General features: G+C 46.6%; 1 pseudogene across 1 annotated transcript; it reads right to left on the bottom strand.

Moving 5' to 3' along the window:
• Nucleotides 1-374: 374 nt before the first annotated feature.
• LOC144118774 (techylectin-5A-like) lies at nt 375-27,189 on the bottom strand (annotated as a pseudogene). The gene is made up of 6 exons (XR_013312138.1): nt 26,829-27,189; nt 20,741-20,897; nt 16,770-16,912; nt 15,287-15,392; nt 12,042-12,209; nt 375-1,164 (listed from the first exon to the last, which is right to left on the bottom strand). The product of XR_013312138.1 is annotated as a techylectin-5A-like (transcript).

The following is a 27,189-nucleotide window of genomic DNA, read 5'->3' as shown; positions in this document are numbered from 1 at the left end:
GTTCCAATGTTGGGCCAATTACTTGTGCTGCTTGGGCTAGCATCATCATCAAAACTGCATGAAAAGGTGCGCAACATAAAGGTGAATAAGTCAAGCAGCATAAAAAAAAAGACGTGTGCCAAAGCTGTACTGCTGAAAACATACGAATTTCGTTCTCATCAAGAATTGGAAGATGTTGTAAAGGAATGTGCCAAGCTGCTAACGAATGTGGTTGCAAAATAATACAGCAGGAACTGGCAACGATGCAGAATTACCCTCAAGAGATTATAATCGTATCTGAGAAAGCTTCTGCAGTGCCATAGAGTTGCACTGATGTCTCTTTTGGCATGAGGTCTCTTTTGAGAATCACGCGTTCTGTTGCACTACGTCTTCAAAGATGTAGCTGCTTTGCTTGCATTTCTTAATTGTTTGAGTGAAATTAAACATTAAACCGGATCCGATGAAGGCTGTTCACAGGCGTTGGTTTAAATCATAGCAACTCAAGTTCATGGGTGCTGCTGCAAAAACCAACCCTGAAGATGACAATCATGAAGCACCAGTGATAATCTCTATGGCTGGGCCCTCCTTCGAAAACATGAACACAAATCATCGCTACAGCTACGCATTGAGAACACTTAAAGCTCCTATCGACAATATGGAACAGTGATGGACCAGTGTCATTTGGAAGAAGAGGCATAGGCTGTAGGAGAAGAGGTAGATTTCTTGTTTTAGTGTTGTTGACGCAAAAGTGTTGAACTTTACAGTGCTCTCATAAAACGGCGATCCATTTATGGGGTATTAGCGTGCATTCGTTGCAGGTTCCGAACGTCTCAAGAAGGTGCGTCAGGTTCGTGCTATAAAAGTCTCAATGCACCAGTTTCAGTTCTACACAATATTTATGCTCAGTATTCAATTACAATATCCGAGGGCCGTACAGCCATGAGCACGCCCGGATAGGAGTAATTGAATAACTGCATCCAGCTTCCCCTAGTTCCCCACTCGATGCCGGATATGCTGTCTTCGTAGTGTCCGTTTAGGTTCAGGCCGTTCAAGTTTGCCTCGTAACAACTCCTGTACCACCAGCCACCTCGGAACTTGACCGCACATTCGATCTCGCTGTCCCAGTCATTGTCTTTGTCGAAGGTAGAAAACATCATGCATTGCAGTAGCTTAAGCTGTCCCAACCTGCAACGGAATGGGGGAAAGAAAAAAAAAACAAAAGCTATGTTTAGTAAAATGAAAAATATCCGTGACCTTGACGCCAATCCTTTAATCCCTGGGGTCCTCATGGTGCCAACAAACTTTCTAATCCAGAAGAGCACGGTGAAGGGCTATTTGGTGCGACGCTATAAGAACAATAAGTAAGTACGCAAAAAGGACGGGACAAGAGAGACAAACTGCGCTCGTCCCGAGTGCTTCTTCTCTCTTGTCACGCCCTTTTTGCGCTGTTATGTATTGTTCTTATAAACTTTTGAAGCCTCATGTGCACGAAAGTCACAAATACCACAAGTACAATTTGTACATAAATGCCCCTTTACTTATATAGGGTTCTCTTTTACGCTTTCGCGCTTTTAAGTGCGGTTTAAAACGAGGAGGAACGTGGCGCGCACGACAAATCAAGGACACCATGGCATGCGTATCTTTGACGTTTTTTTATTTCTTAATTACGAAAATTTACTGATAATTTACTTACTGAAATTTTCCTACATTCCTACTCATCTTTGGTTTTGTTTTGAGGAGTTTAACGTTCCAAAGCGGTTCAGGTCATGAAGAACAACTTAGCGGAGGGCTGCGCATAATTTCGACCACCACGGTTTCTTTAACGTGAACTGACATAACACAGCACGCGGACAACTAGTATTTCGCCTCCATTGAAATGCGAACCCCGCGCCCGGGATCGAACTGACAATAACCTAACTGAATTCTTTGCCCTGACAATAAATGTATCGGGCGAAATTCTTTGCATTTCCTAACATAAGGGCGTCAGTGCTTGGATGTTTGCGTACTCCGTACGTATAGCTAACAAAGGCTTGGTCGTAAAATTGTTTCAGCCTTTTATTTTGTGCAGCAAAATTGCAGGTACGATTCAATTCTCTATGGGACAGCTTCCAGTTGTGGTCAGCAGAAGTAAAATATGCAGTCACGCAGAATCAGTAGGCGAAGAAGAAACAGGAAAACAACAGGAGCAAGTGGTATACGAACATTCACTGTTAGAAATACGAGGTAACGCAGGGAAGCAGGATTTGTCAATAATATCCAAGTGCAAAGTAGTCATGAGGCATTCTGAATGAAATGGAACACAGGAACCCATCAATGCTTGAGAAACAAACAAGAAACTGCTTCAGGGCTTCTCATACTCCCTAATTTCTTTCATATGTTTCAGTTATGCTCAGGATAATCAAGGCGGCATTTCCCTCATACGAAAATATCCGCGCGCCGAAAATATTTTTGCTGGGCAAAAAATGGTGTGCCGTGTTCGTGGCTACAGGGCGGCTGATCCTCGTAATAGGACACGTTCACATTATTCAGCTTTGGCTAATGCGCGTGATAAAACTATGCTTTTTTTTGTTGCATATAGATGTAAAGAAGCTAAACTAGCAATAAAAATTTCTTGGACTGTACAGAAGAATTCACGGCTCATAAAGTGAGAGACTCGTTACGCTTGCCCTTTTGTCCGATAGCGACGTTGTTGATACGCCTGGAGTACTGGTTGCAAAAAGGAATGAATGGCAATAATCTAAAGGGTTCTGCGCCCGACCCTTTAGTATACTTCTTTCAGGATGCAAGCGCAGCACACTATTGCCTTGGAACACAAAAGAGGAATTGCCGTGCCTTCTTGCCAGCTTCTGCAGTGCGAATTGCAATCAAGAGCGAGCATGCAGCGGCCCCTACAGAGTAGAGCGCATATGCTAAAGTAAGATTCTCGATTAAAGCGAAAATTGTGCCTTTTAAACATCACTAATTCTATCTCACCAAACATTCCTATGCAATGCACTATCTTTCATATTTTTTCGACGCTCACCTCGCTATATAATATGCGACTGAATATGCCGCAAGTTTGTAATTTAACTTGTGGCACGGTTTAAACGTCCCTCTCCGCTCAAAACATGTTCATCGCTTCCTGCATCTTCTGTAGAAAACGCGCCACGATTATGTGGGTGCAAATAAAGAGACGATGACATTGTGAACATTGTGTATGGATGAAATACCGAACCACAGACACATAAATACGTAGCAGCTAAGTTGCTTCTAATGCCTTCGCATTTCACTCTTAAAGTAACTGAAGCATTTCCAAAATTATTCTCGTCCTAATTTTATTCTCGTTTCTCTTTATCATTCTTTATGTATTCTTTCTTCTTCCTCCGCTGCATCTCTCTCTTGATTTGGTTTCTATCTTCTTCTCTTCGTCTACATTATCATTCTGTTCATCGTCTTCTTCTCTCTTCTCTCTTCTACTTTCCGTCTTCCTTCTCCTTCTTTCTCTTCCACTCTTTCCCCCTGTTAACTTCGCCTTATCGCCGCCTGACATTCGCCGATGCACGACCTTGCGTTCTGCTCACGCGAAACGGTGCACTGCAGCAATTTCCGCTATCGCCTTCCGGCTGGTGTGAAAGGTTTTTAAACGGCAATATTTTTCTCAGAATACCTTAAAATGCATCCTAAAAGTAATGCACATCGCAGAGGATTAATTGCTTTGCGCGCAAATAACTCTAGGGGCAGAGAAAATAAAGACGGTTGAAAAATGTATTTCCAGAGAATGGTTTAAACGGGGATTTCGGATCAAAACCACCTCATATTGCTACCTAAAAGGGAACTTATCCAAAGGTTTAAATGATAAATAATTTTTGTTTTGTGAATGCTTCACAAAAAAAAAAACTCCGACTAAAAGCTGCATTGCAACCACTGTCCAACGCGCTCGAAAACGCAGTACTAATCCATTGCGCCACATGAGCAACGTGAACGGAGAGGGGGGGGGGGGGGGGGGTGTAATTGTTCTCTTACCTGTTGTCAAAAGTATTGCCGAATATTCGCGCATGCGCAGAACAGCAGACCGCGTGCTGGCGAATGTCTGGTTCGCCTTACTGCCTTATTCTCCTTTCCTTCTTTTGCTTCTTTTTTTGTAATCTTGTTTCCTTCGTTGTCTTCCTCTTTCTTTTAGTTCTTCACTGTCCTGGATAGGCCTGGCCATCTTTCGTCTGCTTCTGCAGCTAGTCCACAAGTCAGTTGCCGCCAGCGGAGCCCTGGACTAGCTAGACTCGACCACCCGGCTCCTGCGAGTTAATCTATTCTAAATAGAAGTTTTCTCTCTCTGTTCTTAGTTTCCTGTTCCTTTCGACTCATCCCATTTCTTCTTCTTCGTCTTTGTCTTGTTCTTTTTTCCTCCTTTTATGGTTTGGCTTGGCTGTTGGTTTCGCTTCTGGGTTTCATCTACTACAACGGGCTTCAGTTACGAGACCACTCGAAGCAGGGTCTCATAAACAGCTCTCGCCTCAAAAACACTTGTGCTTCACGTTGTCATTGCTTAATAAGGAACTCCATGTGCGGCCAAAATTATTTCCGACCTCTCCCCTACGGGACACCTAACAGCCTATGCGCAGGTTCGGGACGGTAAACCCTACAAACAGCAAATATTACCTACAGCGACAAAGCATGGTTAAAAAAGAACCGCATTAGAGTGCCACTGGATATCCAAGAACATTGTGAGCAGTGATATCTGTTGACTTTGGCTGGTGCGTCTGCAACTAAGTATTGTGAGCCACCGCTTGCACAGGCGTCTTTTATTCGGGAACAGTTGGGCACACAGCGCGCGCTCCCCGGATCCCAGGCAAGCGACGATGATGATGATGGGGATATACAGATGAAAGAGGTGAAAGTTCGCGCAAAGCGCTCACACATATAGTTCCCCGGCAGGAAAGCGGCCATCCTGGCCGCGGATTAAATAGAAGAGGAGCGACGGGTGTAGAGTTTCATCCGCGATACATGAACCACTTCTTGAGAGCGGCGACGGCGGTCGATGACGGGGTGCGAGGGAACAACAGCGTAGTTGACCGGAGATGTTTGCTGGACGACAAGATAAGGTCCGATAAAGCGCTGGAGAAACTTTGCGCACAGTCCAGGCGTGCGGACGGGTGTCCAGAGGAGGACCTCATCTCCGGGTCGGAAGGAAACCGTACGGTGGTGTAGGTCATAGCGGTGTTTGCGGTCTTGCTGAGTGGCTTCGGTGTTGACGCGGGCGAGGTGGCGACAATATGCCATCCGAGAAGCGAACTCTTCGCCCAGAGACGCAGACGGAGATGCGGGAGCAGAAAGGAAGGCGGTATCGAACAATGAGGATGGAACACGGCCATAAACCAATAAGAAAGGGCTGTAGCCAGTGGTGCGTTGAACTGCGGAATTGTAGGCAAAGGTCATAAAGGGCAAAATGTTGTCCCAGTTCTTATGGTCAGGGCGAATGTACATAGATATCATGTCAGACAGGGTACGGTGAAAGCGCTCGATGAGACCGTTGGTTTGAGAATGGTAGCTAGAACATGTCTTGTGGACAGTGTTGGTGGCGCGGAGGACCTCTTCAAGCACATGGGACAAAAATGTCTTTCCACAGTCGCTGATCAGGACACGAGGAGCACCATGGCGCAACACTATCGCATGCAAGAAAAAGTCGGCGACTTCAGAAGCGGCACCGGAGTGAAGCGGGGCTGTTTCAGCATACCGCGTCAGATGGTCAATGGCGGTGACAACCCAACGGTGGCCAGCTGGCGTAAGGGGAAAGGGACCAAACAAGTCGATGGCGATGGTGTCGAAAGGCACGGATGGGCAAGGAAGAGGCTGTAGGAGGCCGGAAGGAACGGATGTTGACCGCTTGCGACGCTGGCAAGACACACAGGAGGATATGTATTTGGCGACGCTAGTAGAGAGCCCAGGCCAGAAGTATCGGCTCTTGATACGGTCATACGTCTTCAGGTGACCCAAATGACCGGCAGAGGCGTCGTCGTGGTAAGCCTGCAAAACTTGAAGACGAAGGGACCGAGGCACAACGGGAACCCACCGGTGACCCGTAGGGTGGTAGGTGCAGCGGTAGAGTGTGCCGTGCTGAAATCTGAACTGGCGAAGCTGGCGGCGCGAGCGACTGTTGCGTGCCGCTGATTGGCCTCGGAGACGATCGATGATAGTGCGGCAGTATGGATCAGCCAGCTGATGGGAGGGCAAATCTGCGCGGACGTCGACTGGTGCAACAACAATGGGTGCACAATCCAGAGGGAGGTCGGACGCCTGAGGTGAAGGGCACGTTGTTGAGGGGGCCGCAGCGTGAGTGCGGGAGTCAGGCAACGGGCATCGAGACAGGGCGTCAGCGTCGAGGTGTTTTCTCCCGGATTTGTAGGTGATAGTGAAGGTGTACTCCTGAAGACGTAGCACCCAGCGACCCAAACGGCCGGACAAGTTCTTCAGTGTCGACCGCCAACAGAGCGCGTGATGATCGCTGACAATAGTGAAGTGACGGCCGTACAAGTAGGGGCGAAATTTCTGGATTGCCCAAACAACAGCGAGACACTCTTGCTCTGGGCGTAGTAAGAGAACGGCTGGCGTACGCTACAACCTGCTCTTGGTTGGCATCGTTGCGTTGTAAGAGAACAGCGCCAAGGCCTTGTCCACTGGCGTCGGTATGGAGAATGGTGGGGGCTGCCTCATCAAAATGGCGAAGCACAGGCGTTGAAGTGAGCGCCTGCTTGAGGGCTTGGAAGGCCTCTTCGCATTCAGTAGGCCACAGATAAAGCGTCTCAGAAGTCAATAGTTTATGGAGGGGGGACGCTATGGATGCAAAATTACGTATGAAACGGCGGAAGTAGGACGCTAAGCCCAGGAAGCTGCGAAGTTCTTTCAGGCGCTGGCGGCGAGGAAAACTTACGACAGCGGCAATTTTTTCAGAATCAGGTCGGATTCCGGCCTTACTAACGATGTGGCCGAGTACTTTGATGCTTTTGCTGGCAAAATGGCACTTTTTGGTATTTAATTGAAGACCGGCTTTCGCAAGGCACGTGAGAACTGCGTTGAGAGGGTGCAAGTGCTGGGAGAAGTCGGACGAAAAGATGATAATGTCGTCCAGATAGCAAAGGCAGGTCTTCCATTTCATGCCCCGTAGCACGGTGTCAATCATGGGCTCAAATGTGGCCGGGGCATTGCACAGTCCGAAAGGCATCACATTGAATTCGTAAAGACCGTCCGGGGTAACAAATGCGGTCTTCTTCTGGTCTGATTCGTGCATGGGGATTTGCCAATAGCCCGAGCGGAGGTCGAGGCTTGAGAAGTACTCAGCGCCTTGGAGGCAGTCCAACGCGTCGTCGATGCGAGAGAGCGGGTAGACATCTTTATGGGCTATCTTGTTAAGGGCATGGTAATCCACGCAGAAACGAACTGAGCCATCTTTTTTTACGGACGAGAGCGACAGGAGATGATCAGGAGCTTGTAGACGGTCGAATGATGTGGCGCGAAAGCATGTCTCCAACCTGGTCCTCAATGATCTTGCGCTCAGATGCGGAAACGCGGTACGGACGGCGCCGTACAATAGCTGAGCCGTCCGTCTCTATGCGATGGGACGTTACAGAGGCCTGGCCTAAAGCGGACGTGCACACATCAAAGGAGTTCTGGTGGGTCATAAGAACTTCTAGTAAGGCGGTCGACTGCTCAGACGTAAGGTCAGCGCTGATGGCAGCTGCGAGCGCAGAGGAAGAACACGGAGCGGGAGTATCAGCTGGTAGCACAGCACATGAAATTGGGTCGGTGTCGAGAGGGACAGGTTTACCCTCAAACAGGAAACCAATAGTAGCGCCTTTGGGTAGTAGCATGGACTGGCTGGTAGCGTTCAGCGCCGTGATGACCGCGCAACCACGGACGAAAGATGTGAGGCAAGAGGCAAGAGCGATGCCTTGGGAGGTCCAGCGTGGCGAAGGCATGACTAAGGCATCCCCGTCAAAAGCGAAGTCTAAAGTTGCAAGGATGAGCTGTTCACGGCCAGGGGGCAGGGCGAAGTCGACAGCAGCGACCACACGTGGTGGCGAACAGTCAGACCAGGGTGCCAAGTCTGGATCTGCTATGTGGATGAGGCGGTCGTTGCAAGAGATGAGGGCAGAAGACGACGACAAAAAGTCCCACCCCAGGATTATCGGATGAACGCAGGATGGGAGGATAACGAATTCAATATGATAGCGCTGGTTAGCGATGAAAACACGCACAGTGCATTGGCCAGTGGGGTTGATGAGCGTGCCGTAGGCTCCACGGAGAGGCGAACCGGTGTATGGAGTTGTGACTTTGCGCAGGCGGGGACACAGGGCAAGGTGAATGACGGAGAAAGCGGCACCCGTGTCTATGAGAGCTTGAGTCCACACCCCTTCAACACACACTGTCAACATATTCGACTGGCGGTCAGGAGGAATTTTAGAGTTCGCACGGCAAACAGCTTTCCCTCCAAAAACTGCTTCGTTTAGTTTTCCGGGCTAGGAGCGAAGTGCTGCGAGGCGGGACTAAGAGGTGTTGAGCGGCGAAAAGGTGAAGGGGACCGGCGGCGAGTAGAACGGGAGGACCGAGTGATATCCTGGGAGTTTGGAGGCGAGGGGGAGCGACGGTAAATTTGGGAGAACGGCGAGGTGGAAGTATCAGGCTGGCGCACAGGTGCACGTTCGAAAGCAGCATAACCGCGTCGTTCATCTTGCTGTCGCCGGCGACAGACGCGTGAGACATGACCGCAGATCCGCAGTAGTAGCAAGTAGAACGGGGAGTACGCCAGGCTGGAGCATAAGGCGTTGCTGGAGGACACGGAGCCACGGCAGCCACGTGACCGCAGACAGGCGTTGGAGTAGATGTAGGGACCGGGGCGGGTGGCCTCGATGCAATGTCGGCATAGGTGGGCGGGCGAGGTGTCTGAGGGGTGGCAGGGGCTACGGCGCAGGTGAAAGCGGCCAGCTCATCTTTGATGACGCTCCGCAAGTCAGGTGTAGCAGGCGGGATATTAAAGGTGAAAGGGCCGAGAGTGGTGGTCTGCCCGTAGAGTTCCTCGCGTATCAGGGCACGGATGACGGAACGGAGGTTCCCATCGACGAGGACGCTGCCATCACTGGGGTCTGGCTGAAGGCGGCATGACTGCAGATCATCCAGGCGCTGGCATGTGGAGGTAATGGCAGATACGTTGGAGGGGTTCTGGGCTATCAACGCGTTGAAAGCAACAGTCCCAATGCCCTTAAGAATGTGGCGAACGCGCTCCGACTCAGGCATGTCAGCACTAATGCGGCGGCAAAGAGCAAGAACGTCCTCGCTGTAAGAGGTGTAGGACTCCCCAGGCTGCTGAAGCCGCGCGGCAAGCTTCTTCTTGGCTAGCTCAGAGTGGCCTGTCGGCGTGCCGAAAATTTGCCGCAGCTGCTGTGTGAATGTAGGCCAGTCGGCGATGTCATCTTCGTGATTAAGAAACCACGTCTTTGCGACGTCAGTCAAGTAAAAGACGACATTCAGCAGCTTGTGGGAGTCATCCCACCGGTTGAACGTACTGACCCTGGTGTAGTTGTCAAGCCAGTCGTCGACGTCGTCGCCACGAAGTCCGGCGAAGACCTGAGGGTCGCGTTGACGGCTGGTGATGGTCCAGGCTGGGGCAGCTGCAGCAGCCGGGGAAGGCGACGGGGGTGAGCGCGTTCCGTTGCCTTCCTCCATACCTGAGGGCTGCAGACGCAAAAGACGGCCTGGTCGGAGCTCCAGGGAGAGCGAAAGACGGGTCCGAAGCGAGAGGTAGGGGATACGAATAGCACCTCCGCCACTTGTGAGCCACCGCTTGCACAGGCGTCTTTTAATAGGGAACAGCCGGGCACACAGCGCGCGCTCCCCGGAGCCCAGGCAAGCGACTATGATGATGATGGAGATATACAGATGAAAGATGTGAAAGTTCGCGCAAAGCGCTCACAGTATCAGCGCTGAGTTAATCTGAACACTGCCCACAGTCTGAAAAAGCATAAGCTAGAAGCAATCTAAAGAGCGCGTAGCTTCTTACCTTCAGATGCGTAATATCACAGCCATGGATAAGTTCGAACAGAAGGAGTTCTCACGCACACGTCCCTTTCCTTGTAAATATAATATGCCTAGCTGATTTTTCTTGTTCACTGATCTTTACGGCTATACAGAACTTAAGTCTTATTAAAAAGAGAAGCGCATGCATTTTTACTCGAGAGACTGGATTTGTTAGGACAACAATCCTGAATGAAAAGCCAGGTTAGAAGAACGAGCTGGCGAAGTCGCGCGTTTAAGCAGTTCCTGGTTTGCCTTTGTAGCCCATGCAGCTGCTCTTTTAATAAAACTGACTTATGTATAACCATAAAGAGCGGAGAAGAAGGAGGAGGAAGAGGAAAGGCGGAGAGGCATAAAGATCGATTAACCTTTTCTGTTCATGAGGAAGAATTCACCGGTGTTGCGCTCCCACGTGCTTTTCCTTTTTATTAACTGCGTTCAGGTGAATAGCCACCCGATTCTTGGCCGATCCCCCAGTGTGGGTATGTGCCATCTTTTGATAGGCTAACAGCAACAACAACAACAACAACAACAACAACAACAACAACAACAACAACAACAACAACAACAACAACAACAACAACAACCAGAACAAACTGCGAGGCATATCATATTCGCAAGAAAAGCTACACGTGCGTGTGCACTCTTCTTATCCATGACTGCGAAATTGTGCGTCCGAAGTCCCATCAGTAACGCATTCTGTATCTTGTTGGGTGAACGCATGCGAGTAATGAAAATTGTTGTTCGGGGAAAGGAAATGGTGCACTATCTGTCTCACATCTCGGCGGACACCTGAACCACGCCGTATGGGAAGGAATAAAGAAGGAAGTGAAAGAAGAGTGCCGTAGTGGTCGTCTCCAGAATAGTTTCTACCACCTGGGGATCTTCAACGTGCACTGACAACGCACAGCACATGGGCGCCTCTACGTTTCGCCTCCATCGAAACGTTGCCGCCATGGTAGGGTTCGAACCCTGGTACTCCGGATCGCTTCTGGTTGTAGATTTAGTATACAGGGTGTTTCACCTAAGATTTTACACAATTTTTAAAAATGGGCTTTTTGAGCTAGAAGAGCGCTTTTTTTGACATAGCGTTGCCAGCGGTGAACTACATCAGAATACAGCTAAGGCGTGCTTACTGTCAGGCTGGTTAACAAATATTGAATAGTTAACTTTTTAACTATTACTGTTAGGCTCCTTAATAACTAAGAGGCGTGTAGCTAACAGGAAGTAATATCCATATCAGTTTTTAGAATTTCAAAAATGGCGTTACCCTCAGCGATGTTGCCTAGCAAATTTTGCAGACATCGCGCCAAAATGCATGCGCTTTCGAGAAGCCAGCAAGCAAAGCAACCTGTGCAGTCCACGTAACTCGTTGAAATAGCCAATATTTGTTGGGCCACAACTCCGAGGGTAATTGCATTTTCGAAATTAAAAAAACTGATATCGATATAACTTACGGTGGGCCACACGCCTTTCGGTAATTAAGGAGCCTAACAGTAATAGTTGCACGTCTTGCCTGTATTCTGATGTACTTCATTGTTGACAATGCTATACCGAGAAAAGTGCTCTTCTAACTCAAAAAGCCTACTTTTAAAAATTTTGTAAAATCTTAGGTGAAACATTCTGTATATTGTCCATGTCTTTTTAAAAAACTTTCACATGTTAGTAGCGCTTGTCCCTCTTCTCCGTCTCTTGTCACAGTGCTGTGTTAGCAGTCAAACAATTTACCAACTCGCTCAACTGTCCATTCTAGATTATGACTTCGTGACATTGCAGCGCTGTGAAGATATTTTAGCCCTAAATTTATTTTGTATTATGTGAACATGATTTTTTTAAGCAACATTGATCTTTAAAAGAATGTCTAGCACCTTTGGAGTCGTTCAGCGGACCTTGCGGAAAATATTTTCTCAGACAAGATATTTCCTTTCCCCGTAAAGAATATGTCCACCATTACAGCCGCATGCTACTTTTGACTTCCATGATGACCAACCCAAGTGCAAGCAGATGAAGGAAAGTTTTACCTTTTGGTCCGAGGAACTTGCCAATGTGGATCTTGAACTGCTGATCTTCGCTCTCAACCCGCACACTGGCATAATCGACCGTGGCGCTGTCTTGGGTAGTGTTGCTCAAGACCACGCGGAGGGACATACTCTCGCCGGCAGAGGTGAGGGCGTGCAGGGCTCGGTTACCTGCGTTGTACGCGTCAGCCAGTGTGAGAACCTGAAGCAGGTGTACCTTAGAGAACCGAGCAAAGCGCCGGCACGGGAAATGCCTCAAGGTACTGCTGAGACTGCGACGGCTTTTCTTAGGGCTGTTGCGGGCAGAAGACGACAGTTGTGAAAACGTAAGAAAATTTGTTCTACGCAATGAGGCTCGACCGATAAAGTACAGAGGGCAAACCCCACGTCTAGAACGACCGAACTGTGTGTCCCGCAGCTTCCAAAGCATCTGCGACCACAAAAGCAAATATGATGACTAAATCCAATGGGTTTAACTGCACATGCTTAAATCCTGACCATTTTCAACCAAACGTTAACGCTAGATATTGACTGTTCGGCCCGAAACACGCCCAGAACGTGTTCTAGGCTTGCGTTTTGCCCTCTGTATGTGCTAAATTCACATTGCGGTAGAGCTGATCTTTACAAACGGACAAAGGGGCGACAGTCGCAAATGAGCGTTACATTCAAGTGATTTTTTCATTGTAACGCATGCGGCATTTATGAAGGTCCCCTACGTCGTGAGAAATTCCGCGATCTTTGACAAGCAGTGTATGGGCCAGACCGGCCACTGCCCTATCGCCTGGCTGAGCAAGCACACCAAAAACTGGAGGAAGCCACACTGTTGTCTTCTGGCGTTTCACTGAAAAATGTGTGACAGCTGTGTTCCGCTCAGAAATCTGTTGCATTTTGCGAAGAAGTCGTCACGTTCTAAATCACTGAAGGAGAAAAAATAGCAACGTTCGAGAACTGCATCACGCTTTAAAAACGAACCAACATCACTGCCAACATCGTTGTTTGATTTTTTTTATGTTCGAGCAATTTTACGCAATTGCTTAAAGGTGCAGTGCCGCCTAAAAAGCAGCGTTGTCGGAGTTTGCCACGGCAAAAAAAAAAAATCCGCGATCAAAAAAAAACTTGAGGGACGAGTTGGATATGGATATGGATAAGGTACAAATTTCAACTCATAAGTAAAATGGAAGTATTGCTCATCCGCTTCTTTCAACCCTTTCTCTTTTTCGGAATACGGGCCTTCCCATAATAAGAGGTCTGATGCAGTTTTGCGTATTAAGGTCAGCGAGGTATTGTTCGAAAGCTGCTCTCCGTTTCTCTTCGAGAGGAGCGCCTACCTTCCAGCGTTCAAAAAGTAACGAGGCGAGAGGGAAAGGCGCGAAGACGCTGAAATTCAAATTTTAACGACATATAACTCAGCTTCTACAAAGCACATTAAAAAAATTCTTGCTGGACACTATTCGTGAAGCGGCGTGCTTCAATATCCCAGGCATGCCGCAGATTTATTAGAGCCCCTTCACAGCCCCTTTAAGAGGCAACTTGATTGTCTCATAAAGTTTTTATTCATGAATTTTTTGCAGGATTGTAGTATTGTATAAACGAAGATGAATAACCTCAAAACAGTTTTTCCTGTTCTATGTATTGAATGGTTATATCGAGGAAAAACGCGGCACAGTGAGGAAAACAAATGTTCAAAAAAAACATCAAGAATAGGACTTTATTCAAAGAGGGGATTAAAGAGAGAAAGGCTAATAGCAATATGAAAGCGTCTGGAAAGGTGAAACTGGCAAACACCATGAACTGAATTAAATGCATTCTGCTTCCGGTACCGAATAGGAAAGGGGAAAAGCTAATTGAGGAATAAAGCTAAATGTTAACATTTCGCGTCGGCAAGGCAAATACGTGGATCGTTCGGTGTTGAGTTCGTCGTCAATGTTAGCATTGCTGTTACTCGGGCTAGCTCGTAGAAGGCACTTGGCTTCTTGCTACGCAATGCTTACAATTGACTTTGAAAAGAACGAGAAATACGCAGACACTAGACACACTCTTTATACAGGCTACTGTAGACAGGCTACTGTACAGGCTACTGTTCACATATGACGTTTATGTTTTCCTCGTAATGCTGTAGGAAATTCTGCTACACTGTAGAATTTGTGGAATTTTTTCATAGAGAGGTTTGCCCACATTCTGATGACGATGAAATAACTTTGTTTGCACCCGTGAAGGAATCAGAAGGCGATGAAGACTTGAGTCTTGACCGCCGTCATCTTGCTCCCCACATTTCTTCCCACATTCTGACTTATTAGTTTAAGGCCACACTGCCTTATATTGCCACAAGACTAGCCAATTTACTGGCACCGCCATGCAGTTGGACAACGTTAGCTGACGCACAGAAAGACTCGCTGGCGTAGACGCTTCCGATAAGTTTCTACATCGTTACTTTAGTCCATACAAGGCACCCTGCAAACAGATCGATGCGTTTCATGCCAAGGTTCTTCCGCAAGGAATTGTGCTCTGTTCTCGGAAGTCAGGGTTCTAAACCTTACATGTTGCCAGAATATAACCTGACCCAGTCCGCTGCAGCGTTTCCGGTAGAAATGCGGTGCCAGAGGCACTTTCTGCGCTTGTGAAACGATTTCCTGCGCTTGTAAAGCGATGAAACTTGATACACATGTGCCCCGCCACATCCCCACGCCGCTTTAGCAAAATCATTGCACAAGTTAAGTTCATTCAATCACCTGCTAATGGCCAGATTTCTCAAGGTAATTGTTGGTTGTTGAAAGGGGAGCGTCCACTTCTGTAGTCACTGTCTTACTGTTCTCTAGCGTTTCTCATTTTGAATTAGTTTCAGAATTGTGTTAGGAAATGCGCATCGTATAGTACTTTCGAAATACATTATGCAGACAATATAGTAGATTATGCGTCGGCAATCGCGCGAAAATGTGACCTGGCGCGAAAGCACTGTGGGCAGGCGGTTCAACCAACAGTGCGTCATTGTCCGAGAATCAGGCACAGGCAAAATTAATCCAGCTTTGTCAAAGTAGTCCTGAACTGCATTGAACAAAAGTTCAAATTTGAGTTGAAGTTTTTAATTGAATGGATATGAATGACGTATATGAAAATTCATTTACACTGCACTTAAATATCCCGTCAGCCCGTCAGTCCTAGGGTCAAAGTTTCAGCGATGTGCTTTATGGTACTTTAGCATGCTGCTTTCAAAACTACCCTTATACCAGACTGCCTTCTAAGTAGCTTACCTATCCAGTACTCTTTAGAAGGCTCACCAAAGCCGCGGGCGTATTCCTCCCAATTTCGCTTAAAGTAAAGCACACTGTTGCCGAACTGCCCCCGTCTTTGAACGACCTGCGAAAAAAAAAAGGAAAGTCAAACCCAGGAGAAAAAAAAAGAAAACTGAAACGGAAGCTTATTTCTTTGTTTTACACCGGTTCTATTTCCTTCTTTTACAGGTTCCATTCGCATAGCCTCGCTTACTCGAGCTTTTCTGAACACAGGAGAATAAAGCACATTGCATTTTCACGATTTGTTTTAAAGAAAGAAGTTGTTTGCAAAAGTTACGAGGCACAGGCATTTTTGCTACACGACCTAATTCATGTTGGCGATGTATGAAACGCAGTGTATCAGGTTTTACAGTGCTCTACTTGAAACCCGATGTTCATCTGGTGCATTTCAAATTTTAAATAGTGGGGTTTAACGTCTCGAAGCGACCATCGGATATAAGGAATGCCGTAGTGGAGGGCTCTGGAATAACAAACCACATGGGGTTCTTTCATGTGATCTGGTATAATCCGCATTGGGTTCTTTCACGTATTCTGACATAGTGCAGCACACGGGTAACTTTCTATTTCAACTCCGTAAATATACGGGCACTGCGACTAGAATCGAACCCGCGGCATTGACCTCAGACGCCTACCGCCAAAGCCACTGAGCCATTGCGGCGCGTTGACCGTGAAAGAACCATATCTGCGCCGTTCCACTGGTGCTATACGTGCGCTAGATAAACACTGGGCTTCAAGTAGAGCACTGTAATGTAAATGCACTGCACGCCCTACTCCATGTTGGCGAAGTATTAGATGTAGTGAATCAGATATTACAGTGATCTACTTGAACCCCAGTGTTTATCTAGCGCACGTTTAGCATCACCGAAAAGAGGCAGAATTTCTTGTTTTACGGTCAACGCGCCGCGGTGGCTCAGTGGTTTGGCGTTGGGGGGTCTGACGTCAAGGTTGTGAGTTCGATCCCGGCAGGAATGCCCATATCTCTACAGAGGCGAAATACAGTTGCCCGTTTGCTGCGCGATGTCAAAACACGCGAAAGAATTCCAGGTGATTTATTTTCAGAGCCTTCCACTACGGCGTCCCCTTATAACCTATCGCTCGCTTTGGGACACTAAATCCCACAGTTTCAAATTTACAGTTCTTATTTTGCAGTCGACGTAGAAAGCTCAACGGAATTCCGTTCCTTGTGATTCGTCGCATGCTAATACGGCTAAAATGAGAAGAACCGGAACGCTCTTGACCGGCTGAAGCAATACATGGTTCAACGATGCCTCGACATAGGCGATTTCCTGTTGTCGCGCCACACTGCCGAGTGCAGAAACACTGCGCAGTGTTTTGTACATCGTTCGCCATTTATACCATTCACACTCTACTTTTTGCAACTACAGAGAGCGGAGACTATTAAAGGCGGTATAACGTGGCTCTTATTCTTCAAAGCACTCACCGTCCAGCCTCCGCCGTGAGTGTCCATGTCGCAGTACGCTTTCTGCCCAGAAGGGCCTGCTGCCTCGTGGAATAAGTTGTATACCCCACTAGTGGTCTGGCCGGCTCGCAGGAGATCATGGCAGTGTCGGGGAAACATAATGCCTGTAAAGATGCCGCAAATCAACTCTGCTAACAGATAAGAACATAAACGACGCGCTGTGAATTAACGCAACCAGACTGTGGATTAGATCCGCAGGAAGTTATCCATATCACTTGCGTCCCAAAAGAGTAAGCATCATAAACTGTCAGAATTTGTCTTTTTTTTTCTGGATTTCTTGAAAGTGCTACGCTCTCGCCTCCGGCGCTGCCCGCATGTCGTTATTGCGTCATCATCATAATAATCATCAGCTTGACTACACCCGCTGCAGCCTGTTATCATTGAAGGCTAACTCTGGCGTTTTTTGTTCCTCCACAAATTTTACTGAAACTTTGAGGGTAAGTTCATCGCACCTTCGTGGTCATTTCTGGTAAATTTCGCTGCTGGGAGGCGTTTTGATGTAGCACAAATTAATTTTAAATTTTTCAGTTTCGAAATTCAGGCGATTTCTACAAGCAACCTTGCGTGCGTGACGTCAAAGGTTGGAACATCGTTGATATTCACTCTGCATTTGCTGAAGGATAAAACTTGGCGCTTGATTTTGATCAGTTCATACAAATAATGACCCAAGCTGTCGCTTACCGTCGCCAACTTATACAATTAACGCGCACGCGATAAGTTTTGGAAGAGCATTCGTGACGGCATACGTTGCTATGTCACGACGTCATAGTTTGGACAAAACCCAGTTTCAAATACGGTTTCCTAGTTTTTGCCGTTTTAAAATAGTTCTCTTTATTTTGAAAAACACTTCTGCACCTAAGATCGAGAGAGGACTCTAAAGAATGCAATGCGATTATCAACTTAAAATTTTAAAAAAATCCAGAGTTGGCCATTGGTTAATTCGATTCGCATTAGATGCCCTGCCCAGCCAAATTTCTTCCTCTTGATTTAGACTGGAATGCAATTAACCAGTATTTTAGCCCTGAACCATTCTGCCCTCTTCGTGTCTCTTGACGTTACACCTATAATTTATCTTTCCATACCACGCTGCGCTTCCTTGATCTTAAGTTGAACCCTTTTCGTTAGCCTCAAGGTTCCTGCCCAATTTGGAGTGATAGTAAGATATAGATGTTATATCCTTTCCTCTTGAGGGAGTTTGGTAGACTGTCATTCATGATCTGAGAAAATCTGCCAAAGGCACACCACCCCCCAATTCTTATTCTTCTGCTCATTTCACTCTCGTGATCCTGATCTGCGGTCAGTACCTTCCCTGGGCACAGGTCTTCAGTTACCCGTTCCAGCATTTTGCTATTAATTGTCAACTGCTGTTCTCTACCGAGACTATTAAACATTACTTTGGTTTTCTGCATACTAGTTTTAGACACACAGTACTGCCCCGCCTGTCTAACTCATTGATCATGTTCTGCAATGCATGTCCTGAGGTCATCTGCGAATCCAAGGTTAATCAGATATTCTTTATTAACTCTTAACCCAACTGTTCCCAATCCGTACTTCTGAATACCTCCTGCAAACAGGCGGTGAATACCAATGGCGCGATCGTGTCTCTCTGCCTGGCACCCTTTCTTATTGAAATTTTATTGCTGTCTTTATTTAGGACTATCGTAGCTTTGCACCTGCTTTAGATGTCTTCCAGTATTTTTACATAAGGCTATCCTAAGCCCTGATTACGCAATTTCTGCATGACTGCTGAGGTTTCGACAGAGTCAAATGCTTTCTCGTAATTTATAAAATCTTTATTTGTTGGTTACACTCTACGCGTTTCTGTATCTTCTGATTGATAGTGCGAAGGTGTTCTATTGTCGAGTACCGTTTACGAAAGCATGCCTGATCATTTGAAAACAAACACCAGATATTACGCGCACAGGGAAAGAGATACGAAGAAATGAAGAATCGTAGCGACAGAACAAGAAATACTGTTGAGTGCCATTCACAGAAGGAGCCGACAGAAGGTATGAAAAAAAAAACTCAGAAGACGGTTACCCCTGTGCAACGCAAGATTATGCTGCGCTAGCGGTATTTTAACTTGAGATATATTGAAGCAGAATTTTAAAAACGACATACATATATTGATTGCAGTAGCCCACTCTTTTTATTTTTCAGGCATGCCTGATTTCAGGTACCACTTCTCTCTCAGTCCTTGGTAGTCATGAAGAAAGCCTTGTGATCTCAGAAGTGGCAAAAAGATGTGTTCGGGGTACTTTACTAATGCCTGAATCTGTGAGACAAAATTGACGCACGTCTTTCGGGAGGTCGCCAAAGCTGTGGGTGGAGTTACGAGGGACAATAACGAGGATGCCACTTATGACATCACTGGCCCCTTCGTACGAATCAACGAAATGTTTTGCCATGGCTTCTTCCGGAGACGCTATGCGTGAAGTAATTACATGCGTCCTCCTCCTTTCATGGTAACCGGCCCAAGGCCGCTACAAGTGCGGTTACGCCGACCACAACGGGTTCTTTCACTACAACGCGCACGCCCCTCATAGGGGACGAGACTTCATCGGGTATTGCTATGAAACTGGGAACAATTATCATTTACAAAAATAAATTACGTCAAAGAAGAAATCATTGAAATGCGGTGCGCATAACTGAGATCAGCTCCTCGTGGCGTATATCAGCACGTGTGCAAGTTAGCAGTCAACTGATCAGCCATGCGAAGTGTATGGCATAGCTATTGTGGGAAAGTTCAAAAGCGAGAAAAGCTGAAACTGAAAACTCGCAGAAAAATCGTCAGCGGTTGAATTACTCCTGAACCTGGTTAGAGAGCGCAAGCTGTATTGTATCAGTGAGTGAGGGAGTGAGTGAGTGGTTGTAAACTACCGGTGGGATTAGCCTTGCAGTTGCTGCCGGCAATTGCTCCACCGTAGCGACACTTAAATAGAAATCACAGAAACACTGTCCGCAAAAACCCAAATAGACACTCCTGAGGTCACCATGTGGAGGCCAAATCCGTGTCCTGCAGGTAAAGTAGAAGAAGGCGAGAAGCATCCCTTCTACTCGACTGGCTTCCGCGCGGGAAAACAATGTCCTGAAGAAAACTGTGAGGAACTCCTGCCTTCTTGAGGGATCCGAATAACACAGCCCGTTCCGCGTTGTACAAAGTACAGCACAAGAGGTAATGTTCTATGTCACCACACACACCACACGTTGAACACAATGGTGACAACGTTAGGCCAGTCAGGCAAATATACGCGACTTGGCTTCTGTAAGGTTGAGTGCGCTCCGCACACTGGATAGGCAGCGCGCCCACCCCGCCACCCTGGCCGGTGGAAGTTAAATTATTGGTTGATTTTGGCAGGTTGGTCACGCAATGAACGCTGCGGCCTATATAGTCCCCCTAGACTGACGTGACAAGGCCAGTTTCCATCGCACGACGTCATGCGTTTGTCACGTGACTATTCTACCGCCCTCCTCCGGCGAATTGAAAGGTCAAAGGTCCAGTGGTGCGACACCATGGTGGACCAGCTATAGCCACACTTGACCTCTGGCTCACTTGAAGGTCAACAGGCCACGCATGGAGAAATTGGCTTTATTTACTATAGTGAAGTTTTCGCTTCAAAAGAGCACAGGTACCGTCTCCGAAAAAGAAAAAAAACCCTGAGCCAGGACAAACCCTCTTTTCCAACCCCTCTGCCTTCTCTTGGGGGGCTGCAATTGGCTACTCTAAAGTGGAGAACAATGGCTGATTCGGCGGCCAGTCGACACGATCGTGCCAGGGTGTCGTGGGCTGAAAGCACTACGCAAAAGAAAAAGACATGCCACTAACGCTTCAGTGAATGTTTTCTCCCTCTTTCTCTTTAACGTTGCTCTGCGTATGAAATATTTTTTTTACATCTGAAAAATGCCCACAGTGCGAAAAAGAATTGACCTACTTTTGACGTCTTCGAGAGTCCTCGTCACCTCCCGCGCAGCGCTCTCAATACGTTTGTACGTTGAGTTAGCCCCGGGCTTTTCGAGCACAAGTGCCGAAGCTGTGACTAACACGCACACGAAGGCAGTGTAGGGAGTCTCGAGGGTCATCTTTATGACCTACGCTGAAAAAAAGGAAGCCCGGTGAGCAACATTACGTTTATGTCTCAGAGGACACTTTTCTCTATGACACTTTCCCAGCCTTAGATGTGCCTACTACCCGTGCTGTATTCTAGCGAATAAATTCTTTTAGAAAATGTACATATTAAAGCTGCCTTTTAATAAGTGCCGGGCTTAAGTAATGTAAAGTAAATTGCAAGAAATCATTGGTGAAGGGGAAACGAACGCAAAGCTCTTCGTTTTATTTTTTCCAAATATTGAAGAACGGATTCGCCAACTGACCACATGACAAAGCATAATATTCCAGCGCTCCAACTGCGCCGTAAGATTCAAAGGCTTAAATTTCTGTTCTTACTAAAACACACTAAGTTACTAACGAGCCCCCTTATCTACTTTAAACCTCTTGATACCCGTCTTACGAGGCATCGTCACGAACAGCGAATACTCCTTATAATTCTACAATTAATGCTTTTAAATATTCTTTTTTTCCGCATTCATTAGAAGAATAGAACCAACTTCCACCTCACCTAAAAAGTAGCATCGAATTTACTGACCTAATTAAATCTTGAGGAACTGCTTAATGCGTTTGCCACTTTGAGCGGTATTTTCGGGTTTTTACAATCAAAGATTTCCCCTTTTCTTCTTTTCTGTTATGACGGTTGTATTTCATTTTACTATTTTGCAATGTTAGTTTATTCTTGTTACCCTTGACACATTCATTATCCTATTCTGTTTAATAATTTTGTTACTATTGTCCCTCCTGCCTGCGCCTACCTAAGTGCCTGCAGTATTATGTAAACAAATAAATAAATATAAACGGGAATAATTCACAGCAGCGATACTCGGCCCAAAAAATTGCGACAGCTTTAACAAGCTTTCGGCAGGATCATGAACGCGCAGCAAGTCCATCATGTCACTTTACCATACACTACCTAGCGTAATTATTTACGTGGGCCGCTTGGTTATGTCTCATGAAAGCCTTCACCAGCTATAAGAAAGCTGCACGGAATCATGTTCAGCAGTGAGTGGCTGCGAGCTTTTTTGAAACCATGTCCTTCCGCTAAGAACTTACTATGTCGTTTACATCGCTTACTTTTTTTCCGGCATATATCAATGACACTGCGCTGATCGGGGCTCGAAACGACCTCCACGCTTACGTACAAGCTTTCAGATATACACCTTACAGCTTCTAGGCAATGTTCAAATCGAAAAATTGTCACGTCAACTTTAAGCTCCGAACTTGTTGTTCCTGCTGGTTGAAGCTCCTGGTGGTTAAAGCACTAGTGATTTTTTGCATTTTTTTTGCATTAACACATATTTGAATGTAAAAATGAATGCATTCCGCAATGAAGACACTTTTCAGAGCTAAAAGTTCTTGCCAGCTGCAGCGGACGCATCCGGTGGCAGGTGCGCCGCAGTGCCCGAGTCCAAGCTCATTTTAACTAGCTGGATAGTTTCTTTGACAAGCCAGTCTGACTCGGATATATCTACTTGACCATTCTGCTAATTGTCAGGCATTTATAGCTCCATCCGCTATTCTCTTCGTTGCACACGTCTCCGGGTCATGATGAGGTGACCTATGACGCCATTGCAAAGCTACCCCACACCTCCCGTCTTCGACTCCTGGAGTATTACAATTCTTCCTGGATGGCTGGTGAGGTCCCCACGGAATGGAAGCTGGCGAAAATCGTGCCCGTTTTGAAACCCTGTAAGCAGCCAACAAGCTACGCATCATTCCGGCCCATTGCCCTACTGAGCTGCGTAGGTAAGCTCATGGAGCGCATGATCTGCAAGCGCATAACTTGGTTCCTAGAAAGCCGAAATGAGTTCCCCCAAGAAATGAACGGGTTCCGTCAAAACAGGTCTGCGACTGACAATATCATCGCCCTTGTCTCATCAATTGAGGAGTACCTTCATGCTCGGTACATCCCAACAGCCGTTTTCCTAGACATCAAGGCCGCTTTTGACTCCGTCTTTCACCATGCAATTCTCGCAGCCTTTGGCAGTCTTGGCCTTGGAGGAATGCTATACAATTTGATTGGGCATTATTTAAAAGAACGACAAATTTTTATTACCACTCCAAACGGTCCAACACGCTTTCACGCAGTGGAGAGGGGCGTACCACAAGGAGCGGTGCTCAGCCCTCTCCTGTTCAATATTGTCCTTATTCACATAAGAAGACACCTTCCGCGAGGGGTCCGCATAACAATTTATGCTGATGATATCTGCATCTGGACCGCGTCACGTTCGCGCTATATTACCCAGCAACGTCTTCAGAGAGCACTATTGCACATTTCGATGTACCTGGCTTCCAGAGGTCTTCGTCTCTCGCCAGAAAAGAGTGTTGCAATGGCGTTTACAAGAAAAACGATGACCCGATATCCGCTGCTCCTAGGAGGACGATCGCTGCCATATGTACGATCTCAGCGATTCCTGGGTGTTGTAATCGACTATAATCTGTCATGGTCACCTCAGATCAAAAAACTCCGTGCGAGGATTACTGCAGCATCGCAAGTGTTCAGGTTCATGGCGGGAACAAGGTGGGGTAGCAACTGCCGATCAATGCTTCTGCTTGAAAAAGCCTACATTGAAGGAACCTTGCGCTACTGTCTACCAGTGCTTCAAAGATTATCTACATCAAGCAATAAGACTCTCAATGCCGCACGGAACAACTGCCTGCGTATATGTCTTGGCCTCCCAAAGGGTTCCTCTGCATCAGGAACAGTAGCGGAGGCAGGATGTCTCCCACTAGAGGTAATTGCCGCCCAGGAAACTATGCGTACCCATCTCCGCCATGTCCTGCAAGGGAAGAAGCACTTCCTACACCGTGTCCACCTAACTCACAGCAACTCTAGCTTTGGCCAGGCAGTGCAGCTCCTGCCCCTTCCTACTATTAATCAGCCTCAGAAACTACTACCTCTGGCCTTTCCTCCATGGACACTCTCTCCTCTAAAGTTGAAGAAGTCTGTTCCAGGTGTGAATGCAAAGAGCCGCATGCCACAGGCAGCACTTCTGCAAGCTACTCTCGCCTACTTAATCGAAGAATATACGCAGCACACCCATATCTCCACCGATGGTTCAACTACTAAAGAAACTTCTTCTTGTGGCCTTTATGTGCCCTCAACAGGCCATGCCCTTTCTTACCGGCTGCAGCGGAGGACCTCCTCTACAACAGCTGAGCTTCACGGCATTAAGGAAGCTGTTTCTTACATCCTGCGCCGAACCACCGGCCGTTGGGTTATCTTCACCGATTCAAAAGCATCTCTGCAGATCCTGGCCAACGTGCTGAAGAAAACGAATCACCAGCCAGTTTCCCTGGACATTGGGTATATCCATCATTTAGCTATTGCCGCAGGCCACTGCATAACATTTCAGTGGGTACCTGCTCACTGTGGCATTATGGCTAATGAAAAAGGAGATGAAGCGGCCCGTAAGGGCCATCAACATCAGAGATACATTTCGAAGTTTTCTCACGAAATCTGATGCGTCCCAAATGGCTAAAAGTTTTGCGTACGAAGAAACGTATCGGCTTTGGAGTTTGCCGACACATCAGTACCAATTTGTTCACTCAATCGACCCACATCTTAGATCAAGACTCTCACCCAGAATTCCTCGACAACTCGAAACACTTTATCACCGACTTCGTCTGAATGCTGCCTATACAAATGGCCTGCGATACCGTTTTGGACAAATGAACAGTCCGCATTGTGACAACTGTGCTTCGATAGAAACTGTGGAACATATCCTGCTTGAGTGCCCTGCGTATGCTAACGAGCGTGCGTACTATGAACATTGCATGCAGAAGCTCTGCCCAGTGCCCCTAACAATGGACAAAGTTTTAGGCCCCTTAGCCTGCTTCAGGCAACAGGGACTTGCAATGAACTTTCTTTTTACATATTTAAAAGACATTGGACATCTCGATAAGCTCTAAATTCACTTGCAGGTTACCTTCAAGCATTCTTCTTGCAGTGAACTTCGTCAGCCCATTCGTCGGACTATGCACTCCATCATTCCATAGGTTACATCAATACTCGCCACTGCATCCTTAGTACCCATTTCATGGCCTCATTTTATCTTCGTTTTTTTTTTTCACCTCTTCCACGCTGCTCTCCTTCAGTCTTTATCTCCCAAATTCCCCTCCCTACGCAGAGTAGCATGCCAGCGATATTGAAACGCCGGCTAAATTCTCTGTTTCTTCATTAAAGAGTCTCTCTCTCTCTCTCTTCGTTGCCTCCGGCGCTATCTCCTCTAAAGGTAATACCCCTCAGTAACATACCTCAAGCCAACTAAATCAAGAGAAAAGCTTCTAGTTTCGATGGTTGCCACCATCTCCCACATGGCGCTGAAAACTCAAAATCACCGCAGGATGTTCACATATTTGGTACATCCAATTCACTTTCTCGGAAATACTTGATCAGATATTCCATCCAGGAGGACAAGTCCATCATTGTAATCAACATGTTCCACCAGAATCTCTCGTGACTGTCTAGTATTCTCAAAATTAAAACTTAAAAAAATCCCAAATGAGTTAAGCAGTGTTAAATCCTGACGGCCAACAGACAGCGCTAGTTGTTGAGTGTCCTGGAAAGCTGGGCATAAAATGTTCTGCAACTCAACCTGTGAGGCGTTTTCCTCCCTGACGTAATTTTATTACACCAGAATCACTTTAAATGTAGCTCCTGCCGGCCTCAGGACACACATTGTGACCGCGCAGCTTTCCTTTCTTATCACTCTTCCTCCACCTCGGCGCGTTGTTTCAACAGTGTTAACAAGGTTTTTGCGTATGGCCTGTTATCGCCGTATCAAATTTCATACAAAATTAATTAGGCGTATTCCAGAGCTTTTGTGCTTTTTAATCGTTACACACTGTGAGTTGGTTTCAGAGAAGCTAACTGTCATCGATATCAAGCAGCGCATAGGTTTATGTGGTTATAATTTTATTTGTGGCTCCAATAAATAGTAAATCAGCAGTATAATCAACTTTTACGGGAAACACAATTGAGAATTATACACAGCTACGACCTCCGCATGATATCGGATCCCACTGGCAGCATCTGGTTCCTTTTCCACTACTTTCCATTCTGTTGTCTTTAAGGTCAAAATTGATTACCCTACTTACCTGCCGTTCAATATTTGCCTCATTCATAAGTATATTCAATGAGCCCTTCATTTCCCTCTCCATGAAGAGATGACATAATGTCAGAATGTGAAGGGCGCACATATTTTGCGAAGACACGCAACGAATGGCATCTTCTAAGCTATGGATATACTAAGACATTCATGTCATAATAGAATATGAGCAACACATCGCACTGTCTATCTCCATTCTGGTAGCATAATTCTTACTTGGTTGTGAGCCTAATTTCTAGTTATGCAAATATCCTCCCACTGCCTTGCTTTATATGGCCACAAACATGGTGGTTGCTTCAGCAAACTACCGCTTAGCTCTCACCACAATTACAAATACAAATACTAATACCTTTATTTCAACATCAGGAATGTTAGGGGTGCACCCAAGAAGCCTATGACAGGCTTGATAGAGGGGTGCACTCAGGCGCCTTCCGCGCCTTGACAACTGTGCCGCGTTTTCTTTACCCGGCGCTTGTGCAAACTGACCAGGAAGCTATATAGGAAGATAAGCTTGCGAAAGCAGAGGTGCTACTTGAGCTATGGCATTGGGGTTCTCAGTACGAATTCCAATGTTTGATAAACAGGTCAAGTGAAAAACCCAGCTTTGCACAGCAGTTACAGTGTAGGTAGCGCAATGCAAGCAACCGAATTCGGCCCGAAATTCTGCACGGTGCACTATTTTCCTAACCCATGTTTATATTCAGTACAAAAAATGCACTCATTTAGTAAAATCCGCGCATTAAAGTCCCCTTCATTTGCAAATTTAGAAGAAAGAATCGGCTCCAAATTCATCATACTCACTTTGGTTGTGATGTTCTGTCTATATTCGGTGCTTGCAGTTCTTTAAAACTCTTTGGAACGCTCACCTTCACAGGGGATCATGTATCGTAGTAAAATAATGGTGATCATAGGCTTTGTAAAATAAGGCGCTCGTTTGAAACGGTGGGAGTGTTAGCGACGAACTCCTGCGTTAGACCAAAGCGCAGGGCTCGACACGCCAATCCTGAGCGACACTCTACGAGTGAGATCTTTTAACGCTGTCTTTTACCCTATTCTGAAAAAAAAACTCTTACTGAACATTTCAAATGTGATGACGCTTTTAGCTGCGCACAACTATGAGAACGAAGTGTCCAACTCCTCGAGTATAGAGGGGGAAAGCAGC

Source organism: Amblyomma americanum, chromosome 2 (genome assembly GCF_052857255.1).
Source record: "Amblyomma americanum isolate KBUSLIRL-KWMA chromosome 2, ASM5285725v1, whole genome shotgun sequence".
NCBI lineage: Eukaryota > Metazoa > Arthropoda > Arachnida > Ixodida > Ixodidae > Amblyomma > Amblyomma americanum.
The sequence above is the reverse complement of the archived record's forward strand: the minus strand, read 5'-3'. Positions and strand labels throughout refer to the sequence as shown.